Below are 12,425 nucleotides of genomic sequence, written 5' to 3'. Positions count from 1 at the left end.
TGCCAGCACTGGTCCAGGTGCTGGGGATCAAGTGGGGGCCAGAGACCCAGCCCTGCCCCTCCCCAGCCTCGGGTAAAGAGACCACAAGCAGCACCTCTGCCTCCACTCTGGGTAAAGTGAGGATGAGGACTCTGGGTGGGGACACACCCCAGGAGGCTGGGCATCCTGAGCTGGCGAGGCCCCCACACTCCAGGGATGTCTAGGACCCCACTTGTCACACTGGCAGGTGGCAGGTACCATGTGAGGTCCAGGTGAGGTCCTACAGCCCCTGAGCACTCTGGTAGGCTCCTCTTGGTGCCTCTGGCTACTGTGATTGGCCCAGCTGTGGGCGAGCCTGTGCCTGCCTGGCCTCCGGGGCCACTCTGATTGGCTGTGACTGAGCTCAGGTCTGGCCACAGCCCTCCCAGGAAGGGGAGAGAAAGAATCCGAAGTCAGAAGGCTGGTGTCAGAAAAGCAGATGTGTTCAATGAAGGAGGGTTCAGAAACATGAGGGTTTGCTGAGGGGTTTTAAAGAGTGGTTGGGGGAATGGAAGGTGGGAGGTGAAAAGCAGGAGAGAGGGGGATGCGAGCTATGAGGGGTCCAGGCCTAGGAGTCAGGTGCAAGGTCTCACCAAGGCCTCATCTGCTTTCTGTTCTCATCTTCGCTGTTATCTCAGGGCCCTGCAAGATTTTGATTTGCTCTGGGGTGGAATCAACTTCTCTGCAAGGTTTTCCATGTAGTTTTGCTTTGCAGAGCTCTGGCTGACCTGGCTGGTGCCCGGGGTCGGCTTCCAAACATTTGGCCTTGATCACTTCTTGAAACTCCAACTCTCAAAGAAAGGACTGTTAGCTTTGCTCCCCAGCCTTGTTCTCCAAGGTAGCAAGCAAGATAAGAGAGTCAGGGGATAGGAAGAAAGAACGGAGGGAAAAAACTCCGCTTTCTAAAAATCCCCCTGCAGCCCAGGTGGTTTTAGGTCCCAATACGGCTTCAGTCCTGATCACTTGAACATACCTATGGGGGGTCTGTTGCCTTCTGGGCTCCCTGAAGGCACTCCGATTGGCTCAGCTGGGGGAGGAGCCTACCTTGGTCCCACCCCACTGTCCTGGCTGGGCCGGGCAAGTATGGCTCCCCTAGGGGTCTCCTGTGAGAACTATAGAGGGTCAAGAGGGCTGGACCACCATGGCCAGGCCCCCACGTGGAGGCACATTTTACCAGATGTGGGGCATGTGAAGGAGGTCGGGGGCAGATGCCAGGTGGGGAGGGGTGCACCTGCACCTGGGACAGCCCAGCTGTCCGGCTTGCGCGGGTCCTCCCACCCTGCTGCCGGGTAGGGAGAGGCAGGGATCTGCCGTCCCAGCTGTTTGTTTCAAGATGAGGAAACTCAGGCCCAGAGAGGGCAAAGGGATGGTTGGGCTCTGGGCAAAAGGGGGCTTGGAGAGAGTCTCTGGTCTTCAGCCTGGGGCCTACCCAGGACACCCTGATGTCCTGTGGGTTGAGGGGCTGTGCAGGGGTGAGGCGGGGAATCAGGGCAGTGGGTGGGGCCTGGGCTGGGGTGTCCCCAGTATGGCTGCCATGGCCCAGATGGGACCCACCTCATCCAAGATGAGTCCCCGGGAGTCCAGGACTGGCCTGGGCTCGGCAGGGTGCAGTGACTCAGCAGCCTCAGTCTTACCAAAGACTCCCCATGAGGCGAGGCCCGTCCTCCCGCCTCCTCGTTGGCTGTGCTGGCGGGCCTCAGGGCACAGCTTCTGAGGTGCGGCTCAGCCTGGGCTGGGTGGGAAAGCCACTGAAGCCCCTTCTTGCATGTGGCGCAGCCCCATTCCAGGCCCACCCTGCCTGTGTGAGGGGACACCATTCCTCTCGGGCCTTGTGGCATCTGGTACAGCCCTGAGCACTGACTCAGGCAGCAGGGTGTGAAGGCAGGATAAGGAGAAGGAAGAGGAGGGGGTGAGCTTCCAAAGTAACAGTGACAAGATGTGGGGACTGTTACTGTCCCATCTTAGAGATGGCCCGTTTGTCCGCCTGATTGGCCAGGTGTCTGTTCTGAATCCAGAGCTGTTCTAGGGCCAAGACCTCAGGCACAAACGTGGAAAGTGCAGCTGCCCTGGGCACACAGACACAAACAGAAAAGTATCCCTTCTCCTGAGGTCACTAGGAAAAGGTGGCAGAGCGAGGACCCACACTGATGCCCAAAGCCATGGGCTTCTCCTGCCCCCAGGAGCAGCCACTGACTCAACAAGAGAGTGGAAAGTGCTGTAAGGGTGCCGGGATAGGGCAGTGCTGTGATATGGGGAGGGACAGCCTGCCCACCTGGGGACGCTGCATCTTATGGGCCTTGGCCTGTCTGGGGAAAAGGCTGGGAGAGTGAATGCCAGGCACAGGGAGTGGCCGGCCAGGAGGGCCTCCTTTTGGGGTCCTGGGGGTGGCCTGTTGGACATGAAGATGGAATGTGCAAATGGGCAGTGGCCAGACCATGGCAATGCAACTGTGACCACACGTGCAGCAACCAGCCTGGGAAATAAGACCCCTGCGTCCACCTAGATCAGTCAGGACTTGGTCAGCGATCGCAGCGTCCCCGTGTGCCCCCACGTCAGACAGGACCAGCCAGGGGAAGCCAGGCAGGCTCCCAGCCCCATAACTTGGGACAGCACTTCTGGGGGACCTGCTCCCACTCACCAGGCCAGAAGCCTCGTCAGGACTCACCTGGGGCTGCCCCTTTCCACCACATGGCTGTCCCACCCCCCTGCCCCATCGGGCCTCTGCCAAACGCCAGCCATGGTGGTTGACCCCTTGTTGTAGCAGCTCTGAGTAGATGTCCTCTCTGCTCTCATGGGGGTGGGCTTTGTTTCTATCCATGGGAAGGTCCTGTCTTCACCCCCCGGGCAGGTCCTCACTGAGGCTGAGCCCCAGAGCAGACATTTTGGGGAGATTCACAGCCCAGGCGCCCGTCCCAGTGGACCCAAGTGGTAAACGACAGCCATTGGGACAGGCTGGTCGGGGAGGGAGGGGCAGGGGGTCTTAGGGGGAGCAAGCCCCAGCAGAGGCAGACGCTCGCTCACATTGGGTAATTGGAGGGAGTTTAATGAAGGGTGGGGGCAGGGCAGAGGAAACACGGCGGGGGGGGGGCTGCTGTCAGTAGCCGTGGCCTTTGAGGAAGGATGTGGCCAGCCACAGCAGCCTGGCAGGAGAACGATAGAGACATTAACACCCCTGCCTCGCTCTCCTTCCCTCCTCCATGTCCCCTGCTGGTGTGGCTCCCGGAAGCCAAGGCCCAAGTGAGTGGGAAGGGAGGAGGGACGTGAGTGGACAGATAGGACATGTCCACGACAACAGCACAGGGGCCTTCAGGGGCTCCCTGCTGCCCACGGGGCCTGTGTCCACGCGAGCCCTCGGTGTAAGGACATGATTAATTGCAAGTCAGTGGTCATACTTGAGCCCACAGGAACACATGCCACCTGGTCACAGCCCGGGCTCCACTTGGGCAGCCCAGCCCCCTTGCCCCAGTCTCCACTCCTCTGCCAGGCCATCCTGGGTACCAGCCACCCTGAGGGGTGGATCTTACGAGGCTCCCTCCCCCCCCCGGCTCATCCATCCCCCACACAGGGCCCAGCCTCATTCCTCCCCGAGCCCTGCCTGTGTGTCCCCCACAATCCCCAGACTCCCCCCTCTCCAGAGCCCAAGAGCCCAGTCTCATGCTGAGGGACCAGAAAAGTGGTGTCTAGGAGGGGAGGGGACCTAGGCCTGAGGATTCCCCCCATCCTATGGGGGTCTTGAGGGTGGGGTTGGGTGCAGCCCCAAGCGACAGCCAGGGTGGGTCTCAGTGCCCAAGACCAGAGCCATGCTGCTCCCTAGCACTCCTGGGCCTGGGGCTGTCCTGGTGGCCTGGTGGGGCCATCAGACCTGGGGGTGGTGACCCATTGACCTGCACTTAGGAAATTGCCCATTAAGGGCCCTGCTCCTGGTGGCCATGTAGCAGATGCTACATTAACACATCATGCATCGTTCAGAAAAGACCTCGGAGGTGCCACAAGCTAATCAGAGATTTGATGTTTTTCTATTTAAAGGTCCCGGTGGACATAGAACTCTGCTGTTACGCACCTCCATGACCTGCCCAGGGAGGTCTGGAAAGCCATGTTCTGGCCCCCTCCCCACCAAGCAGAGACTGAGGCCAGGCCCCTCCCAGGTCAGCCTCCCAATTCAGATGACCCTGGAGCTGGGGCTGCCAGACCCCCACCCCTGCACAGCACAAGCCCTGAGCCTCTGGCGATGCTTCTCACCGAGTGGCCACCTCCCTCCCTCAAACCAGCCGCCGCAGCAAGACCTGATGGTGCAGGTCTCTGTGGAGAGGTGGTCTCCACGGAGAGATGGGCTCAGAGGGGGCTGGACCCGCCTGGCTGCCAGAGCTCCACCCAGAAGAGGAGCTCCGGGCTGTTAGCTCAGGTGCTCATGCCTTCAACACACACTCCTCCTCCCCACGGTGCAGACCTGTGGGGGCTGAAGCTGAGCACCCCCCACCCCCGAGGTTCAGAGCTCTCCCCACGGGGGGTGGCGGGCAGGGGGAGCATCCCCGAGATCCCTGCAGGGAGTCCTTGCCCCCCCACCTGCTGTGTGGCCTTGGGCAGATGGCTCACCCTCTCTGAGCCAAAATTGAGTCTAATTCCAGCAACCTCGGGGCTGCAGAGAGGACCACGTGAGAGTGTTCTGAAGAGCCTAGCCCCGGGCTGGAGCTCCCACTCACTGAGGGTCTATCAGGAGCTAAGGAGCATTGCTGCTGGCCACAGCAGTTCAAGAAGCCCACAAGGTGACAGGGACCAAGGGGCCAGCTCCAGCCAGGCCCACCACGGGGGGCTCACATGCAGGTGGGCTTTCTAGGCAAGAGCCAAGGATGGCACTAGTTGTCCCAGCTGTCCATGTGCCCACTGGGCTCTCTGAGTGAAGGGGATCCCGGGAGGCTCTCATGCCACTGGGGAATCCTGTGCCAGTGCCTGGGTGCCATACCTCATGTGGAGTGCACCCTGTTTCCCTGCTGATCCCTCCTCCTCCCAGCCTCCCCATCACCCGAGACCCAAAACCCAGGCCCCCAGGACAAGCCTGCCCCCTGCCCCACTCACGATGAACAGAGGCCCAGGGTTGCAGAGCTGCCTGGGACCCTGAGGTCTCCCAGTCCTCCTCCTCCAGCCCAGACCCCCCTGCACAGTCCCTGACAGCTGTTCTTGGCCTGGACTGGGACTCCTGTGGTGACGAGAACTCTCCAGCCACCGTGGCCTCTCCAAGTGAGTAGGATGCCATCCCCACCCTTGGCCCACCTCTGCCCTCGAGCCCATGTCTGTCCCCAGAGCAGAGCAGACAGGAGGCCCGCCTCTGGAAACTCAGGGGTCTCCACCTGTCATGCTGGGGCTGGCACCCAAGGTCTGTTCCTGCGACCCTGAGGCCTGTGGGCTTTCATCACCTGTGCCCCTGTTGGTGTGTGGGTGGTGCCAGTGTAGACCAGGCCAGAGAGCAGGCACAGGTCCCACAGACTACACTGAGCAGAGGCCTCAGACTCACCAGGGCCACTGACCCTCCTGCCACAACCTGACTGTATGAAGCAGCAATAATAATTAAGCATATGTGCAGAGCTGACAGCAGGTAGTGCTAAGACTGTGAGGGAAGCCATATCTTAACAATCTGAAGATGTGGTTGCTAAGACACTGTCGCTCCCAGCCAAGTTGAGGGGACGTGGGAAAGGAAAGCTGCTTGTCCAGGCAGCATCACGGCCAGCTGCCCCTGGAGTCTCACAGGGCCCCACGCTTGGCTAATGCTCTGCTATCACCCCCTGGAGATTCTTGGTAATTGTGTCTGTGACCCTTGTTCTGCAGGGGGCAGAGGAGGTGCGTGCCACAGCATGTCCTCTGTCCCCATTTGCGTCCAGCTTCTGCGCGGCCCCATGAACATGGAACTCCAGTGGGTCCACTGTGCTCCAGAGTTCACCGCGCCCAAGGTGAGCTCAGAGCCAGGGCTGCTATAGCTGAGCACACAAACTCAGGGATGTCCCCTCACAGTTCTGGAGCCTGCAAGTCCAGAGCCAAGTGGCAGCAGGCCCGCTCCCTCTGAAGGCTCTAGGGGGTGCTTCCTGCCTCCCCTCTGTGTTGCTGGTGTTCTGGGGGTTCCCTGAGGCGTGTCCGCATCGCCTCCATCTCTGCCTCCATTGCCATGTGGCTTCTCCTCTGTGTGTGTGTCTCCTTGTGTCCTCTCCTCTTCACATAGAACCTCCTAAACCCAAGATTATATCACCTGAAGATCTTTAATCATATCAGCAAAGGCCCTATTTCCCAGTAAGTTTGTGCTCTGGGGTTCCAGGCAGACCTGGGTTTGGGGGGATGCTGTTTGCTGGCTGCTCAAGGTGAGCGTGTCCATGCGGGAGGGAGTGGGGACAGCTAACAGCCCCCAGGGCCATGCACTCAGTTCCAGTCAGAATTTGCTTGGAATGCAGGAAGAAGACAATACGCTTCTAAGAAACACCAGAACGACAACTGAGGAAGCTGCCCGTGCCCTTTCTTGTGCCACCTGCTGTGTTGGCCGGTCCCTGGTGCTGAGATGACAGCAAGGAACAGCAGGGCATATCTGTCCCTCCATCCTCCCCTCCTTGTCAGTGAACGAATGAAGGGCACCTGCAGGTGGGAAACTGGAGTGGCTGCGCTAGTTCTGTGCGATGTTGTCACTGCTCCAGTGACAGCGAACTCCCTGTGCACCTGCCGACCACCAGATGGGAACTGGGCGATCTGGGAGATCCCGCAGCTGTGCTCAACGCTCTTACACCTGCTCTTAAAACTGATGTTGCACGATGTAGTGGTGAATGGTGAAACTCACGCTCACAACGGAAAATTGCATTTCTACTTTCCTTAGAACGTTAAATAACAAATTAAAAACACCATGACGAGCTGGCAGAGAGAAGCCACCAAAAGAGGAAACACGCTGTGTTCCTGTGTCTGGAGGCGCCTTCTCCCTGACTTTGAGCAGGGGCTGGCTGGCAGCACAAAGCTGGGTGTAGCCAGGTGTAAGCCACACGCCACCCTGACACGGCAGGGCCCAGGGATGGCAGCAGCCCACAGCCGTGGTGAAAAGCCACAGGTCACTGGGCTGGGGGAAGATGGACCCCCACCACGTGCTGCAGCGAGAGCCCACGTGGAACAGGAAGGCCGTGGAGACTCTGGACCTCAGCGCAGGGGCAGCCCCAAGCCTGGTGGGGAGGCTCCATCAGGGCTGCTGTCACCCCGACCTCCTTTCCTACTGTTGTTTCTTCGCCTCACCAGACCAGTGGGACCAGAGCTCTCAGATCCTCCCATGGGGCTGCTCAGGGAGGGGCTTGCTGGGGTGACTCCGGGAGGGAGGAGAGGTGGGAAGAGCCCCCAAGCCCCAGGAGGGGGAGGGAGAGTGTGTCTTCTGGCCTGTGCACTTAATCGGTGCTGTGCAGGTTCTTGGTACAAGAAGGGGATTTTAGCAAGAGCCAGCCTCACAAAGCTGAGCAAGCAGAGGGGCTGAGGATTCATTCCCGAAGCAGGCTACACAAAGCTCTTCAAATTGCCACCTGCCCTTGGCGAGTTACCACGGCCCCATCCAGGTGGTCTGGTGTTCCTGGATGTCAGCCACAATACGGCCTGAGCCCCCTGTGGGTGTGGTCCACACCCCACTGCCTTCCCCCCTGCACTGTGTGACCAGAGCAGGGATGTCACCACCTCACCCACAGCCCATTCCATCCACGTCTGGGTTCAGCTCAGAAGGAAGACGCTGGGCCAGGAGAGCCTGTCCCTCTAATCCAAGATGACAGCCTCAGCTGGGACCAGTGAGATGGGTGGCCAGCGCTCAGAGCGGGGACCACCCTGTCTTCTCCTCAAGGGTCTGGGCTGACACCTGGGGTCCCCTCAGGCAAGAAGCAGGAACAGTGGCAGACGCCCTGGGGAGCATGCCTGGGGTGCTTCAGTCAAGTGGGACTCAGTGCACCCAGCCTGGATCTGATTGAGCCATGTCATTGACTCAGCTGATTGCTGGAGCTCCAAGGTGGTTGCCTTGGCAGAGCAGTGCCCAGGTGCAAGTCCTGAACCTAAGACAGGGATGAGGAACACAAGCCTCAGGTAGGGGCCCCCACAGACACGCATGGGGAGCTGCTCCGTGGCCTGCTGCTGTGGCCTGGCCGCTGCTCAACCCGGGAACTGCTCCCCCATCCTTTTTTTTTTTAATTAACAGAATTTATTTTTTAGAGCAGTTTTGGGTTTATAGAAAATCAAACAGATGGGCTGGCCGGTTACTCACAGAGCGTGGTGCTAATAGTACCAAGATCCAGGGGTCGATCCCTGCCCGGGCCAGCCGCCAAAAAAAACCAAAAAGGAGATCAAACTACAGAGAGTTCCCATTTACCCCGTCCCCGCCCCCGCGCAGTTTCCTGCATTGTTAACATCTCAAGAGTGTGATGCATTCATCACAATTGATGTTGTGATATTGATGGTATTGGTACACTGTTACTAGCTAAAGTCACGTTAGTGTCCACTCTCCGTGTTCTACATTCTGTGGGTTTTAACAGAAGCAAAATGACATGTGCCACCATTGCAGAATCCTACAGAAGAGTCTCACTGCCCTAAAAATCCTCTGTGCTCCTCCCCTACCCCTAACCCCGGACGACCCCTGATCTTTCCACTGTCTCCGCAGTTTGCCTTTTCCGGAACATCGTACCGTTGGAGTCTGCCGTGTGCAGCTTTTCAGGTCGGCTTCTCTTGGTAGCACGTGTTGAAGTTCTGTCTATGTCTCTTCTAGCTTGATTGCTCATTTACTTTTAGTCCTTCCCCTGCATTGTCTGGGTGCCCCACTGCCTGTTTATCCTTTCACCTACTGAAAGGCACCTTGGTTGCTCCCAGCCCCTGGCCTTTCTAAGGATGATGTCACTCCAAGTACCCCAGCCTGGCCCCCACACCTCACAACCCTGTGCATGGGCCGTGTGGGAGTTGACCCTCTGGAACAAGCTGGTATGGGGCCTGTCCCACCCTCGCCCCAGATTTGGTGTGGGGCAGGTGAACAGCTGGGTCCCAGCTAGTGTCAAGATGGCCAAAGTGCTCTTGCCCAGTGAGGGCTGGTCCCAGAACCCAGGAGGGAGGTGCACTGGTTGTCTGCTGAGCTGTGCCGCCTTCTCCAGGAAGCCCTCCTCCTGGAGCTCTGTGGCCATCCTGGGCTTGCACCTTGTGCACAGCAGGTCCCTGTACTGGGTTGAATAGTGCCCCCCCAAATGCATGTCTACCCAGAACCTCAGAATGTGACCTAATTTGGAAAAAGGGTCTTTGCAGATGCGATGAAGTTTAGGACCTTGAAATGAGGTCATCCTGGATTTAGAGTGGGTCCTAAATCAATGACCAGTGTCCTTATATGATGAGGAAAAACACAGACAGACACAGAGAAGAGACTGTGAAGACAGAGGCAAAGGCTGCAGCGGTGTGACAAGCCAGGGACATCTGGAGCCACCAGGAGCTGGAAAAGGCAGGAGGATCCCTCCAGGGCCTCTGAAGGGAACACGGCCCTGCCCACACCTTGATTTTGGACTTCTGGCCTCCAGAACTGGAAGAGAATAAATTTCCGATGGTGTAAACTGCCAGGTCTCTGATCAGCTGTTACGGCAGCCCCAGGACACTGACACAGGCTCAGTCCTCGGAGCCTCCTGCCCTGCCTCCCTCTTGGTCAGGCCCTGGAGCCCTTTACCTGGGCTGATCTGGAAACGCTCTGTGGGGCTCCAGCCTCTCCTCGGAGACCTTCAGACGGAAGGATGTGCCCACGGCCCTGGCTTTCCTGCACAGAAGATGAGGCTGTGTCCTCTGGAGGTGGCAGAGGCCCCTTCTCCCCTCCGTCCTGTCCCCCAGCACGAGGGAACCCTCAGAACTTTCTCAGTTCCTGCTTCCATGTTCAGGTGCATTTTGATGTGACTCATTCAAAGCTCATTTAAGTCGCTTAACTTCCCATTTTCCTTGATCCACTCACATCAATCAACTTTTAAATCAGTAAAAAAAAGTCCATTCCACTCATCAGGTGCAAATGGAGCGCTATCTTTTCTAATATGTAGAATTTAGTGATTCATCACCTTATTTTATTTCATTTTAAATCTGGAAGTCTAATGGTATTTGGAGATCGAGGTCTTCATCAGAGAAAAAGATGTTGAAAATGTCAGGATGAGCGTAGTTCTGCGTCCTTAGAAAAGCGCAGCACTGGTGATTTACAGGGACCATGACCCTCCAGGACTGCAGCCCCCAACACCCCATCTCACCTGTGACCAGTGACCGCCAGAGTCAGCTGTTCCCCAGAGTCTACATCCACCCACCCTCCATGAACACAGGGATCCCCTGCAGGGCTCCCGAATGCTTCCCCATGGGGTGCAGGCAGGGAACTTAGATGAAGCTCAAGCCTTGTGGAGGGACAAGCACTTTTGCGTCCAGGCAGAAGGGGACAGGCCTGGGCCCTCTGCATTGTCCATCCCCTCCAAGCTCCAGCTGCTGGCTGCCCTGCAAGAACACAGCCCAGCTCTGCCAGAACTTCTGATTTTTCTCAAGAGGAGCCTGATTTTGTGTGCACTGCCCTGACTTGTACACGCTGTCAGCATATTCTAACGATAAATACCCAGGCCATGGACCAGCAAAACCACCCCTGAACCTCCTGGTGTCCTGAGGATGCCGGCCCCACTGTGTTGGGGCTCCTCTTGCCCTTGTGGTGGCCCTTTCATTGAGCCCACTGTTCCACTCATGTGCTGACCTGAGGGTCTGGTCAGTAGGTCCCTGGGGGTGGGTGGGGTGGGGGTGAACAGGAATCTGCATCTCAGCAGGACCTCCACACCTGACCGGGCAGCCTGGCCTTCCTGGGCAGCCCCAGGTATGGGGTATGTCTGGGGAATCCTGGCACTGCCCTGACCAGCCGTGGACCTGGGGCAGTAGTTACCTTTGAGACATCTGTAAAATGAGCGTAATAAAAGTAGTAAAAATTAATAATAATACTATGATGGTCAGTCTTCCACGTCCATTTTGCAAGGCTCTCTAGCCAGTAACTCATCAAGCACTAGTCCAGGTGTTGCTGTGAAGGCCTTCTGTAGCTGTGGCTGACACCCACGGTCAGACCTTGAGTAAAGCAGATGATGAGATGCCCTCCGCCACCCATCAGTGGAAGGCCCTGGGAGCCAAAACTGAGGTTTCCTGCGGGAAAAGAAATTCTGCCTGGAGACTGAGGCAGCAGCACCTGCCCGGGTCTCCAGCTGTCCGGCCGCACCACAGATTCCACACCTATCAGCCCCACAGGTGCATGAGCCCGTTTCTCAAAATAGATTTCTATATATGCGTATGGGGGACGTCTTAGGTCTGGCACCTTGGGCCTGACCAAGAGGACCGGGAGCCTGCTGGCCCCCAAGGAGATCAGAATGCTCCCCAGACCCAGGACAGTGGTGGCCCCCACTGCTCCCCACCCTCGCTGGGCTCCTCTTCCCTTCAGACCCAGCCAGTATGTGTGTATGGGGGTGGGGGAATTTCTGCTCTCACTGCGCAACGAGCCTGATGCACCCTGCCTCCTCCCCAGCTTCCCCCGGGTGCACATGCCTCCCTGCTCCAGCAGAGAGAGCTGGGCCCAGGTGTGGCCTGGCTTATACCACCTCTGCTGCCCCCAGCCCAGGGCTGGTGTCAGGCACTGACTTCCCAGGACCCGCGTGGCAGGATGGCCACCTGCTGCCCTCAGAGCAGATCCTGGCCATACCAGCGGTCACTTCCTGCAAACCCCTGAGGCTCCCGTCTCTCTCTGACCACAGCAGGGCCTTGTGTGGGCGAGGGGTGGGCTGGAAGCTTGGAGAGTGGTCACCCTGGGGTGCAGCCAAGATAACAGCCCACTGTTCCCCCACAGGTGGGAGAGCTCAGAGGCCCCTGCTGTGCTGCCTCCTGGGACCCCAGTGGGATTGAGCCGCTGCCCATGGGGGGGACCTGCTTGCTACTGCCCACTAGTGTACCCTTCCCTTCATATCATCCCCTCTCTGACCAGTGCCTCCTGGGCCACCCTCTATCTCTGCACTCAGATTCTTGCTCCAAGACTGCTTTGGGGGAACCCAAAGACACCCTGTCACCTCCAGTCTTGGTGTCCTCCCCCATGAGGACATGCTGGCCAAGGGGGTGGGAGGTGAGGGGGACACTCACACCACTGAACACTGACCTCTAGACTCAGGCTCACATCAGGGAACCCAGGGATCCCACAGAGGTCACAGACACGTCCCCTCAGCTCCCTTGTCCAGGCAGGTGACCTGGGGCCAGGCCCTGGCAGGGACGTGAGGGGGGGGTGCTGCCTCCACCATCACGTGGCTGGCTTCTCCCTGCTGTTTGTGGCCTTCTGATAAGGATAGCAGTCATGGGACTTGGGGCCAACCAGTACGACCTCATTTTAACTTAATCATCTGCAAAGACCCTAT

This window comes from Cynocephalus volans, chromosome 6 (genome assembly GCF_027409185.1).
Source record: "Cynocephalus volans isolate mCynVol1 chromosome 6, mCynVol1.pri, whole genome shotgun sequence".
NCBI lineage: Eukaryota > Metazoa > Chordata > Mammalia > Dermoptera > Cynocephalidae > Cynocephalus > Cynocephalus volans.
Note: the sequence above shows the minus strand (reverse complement) of the source record.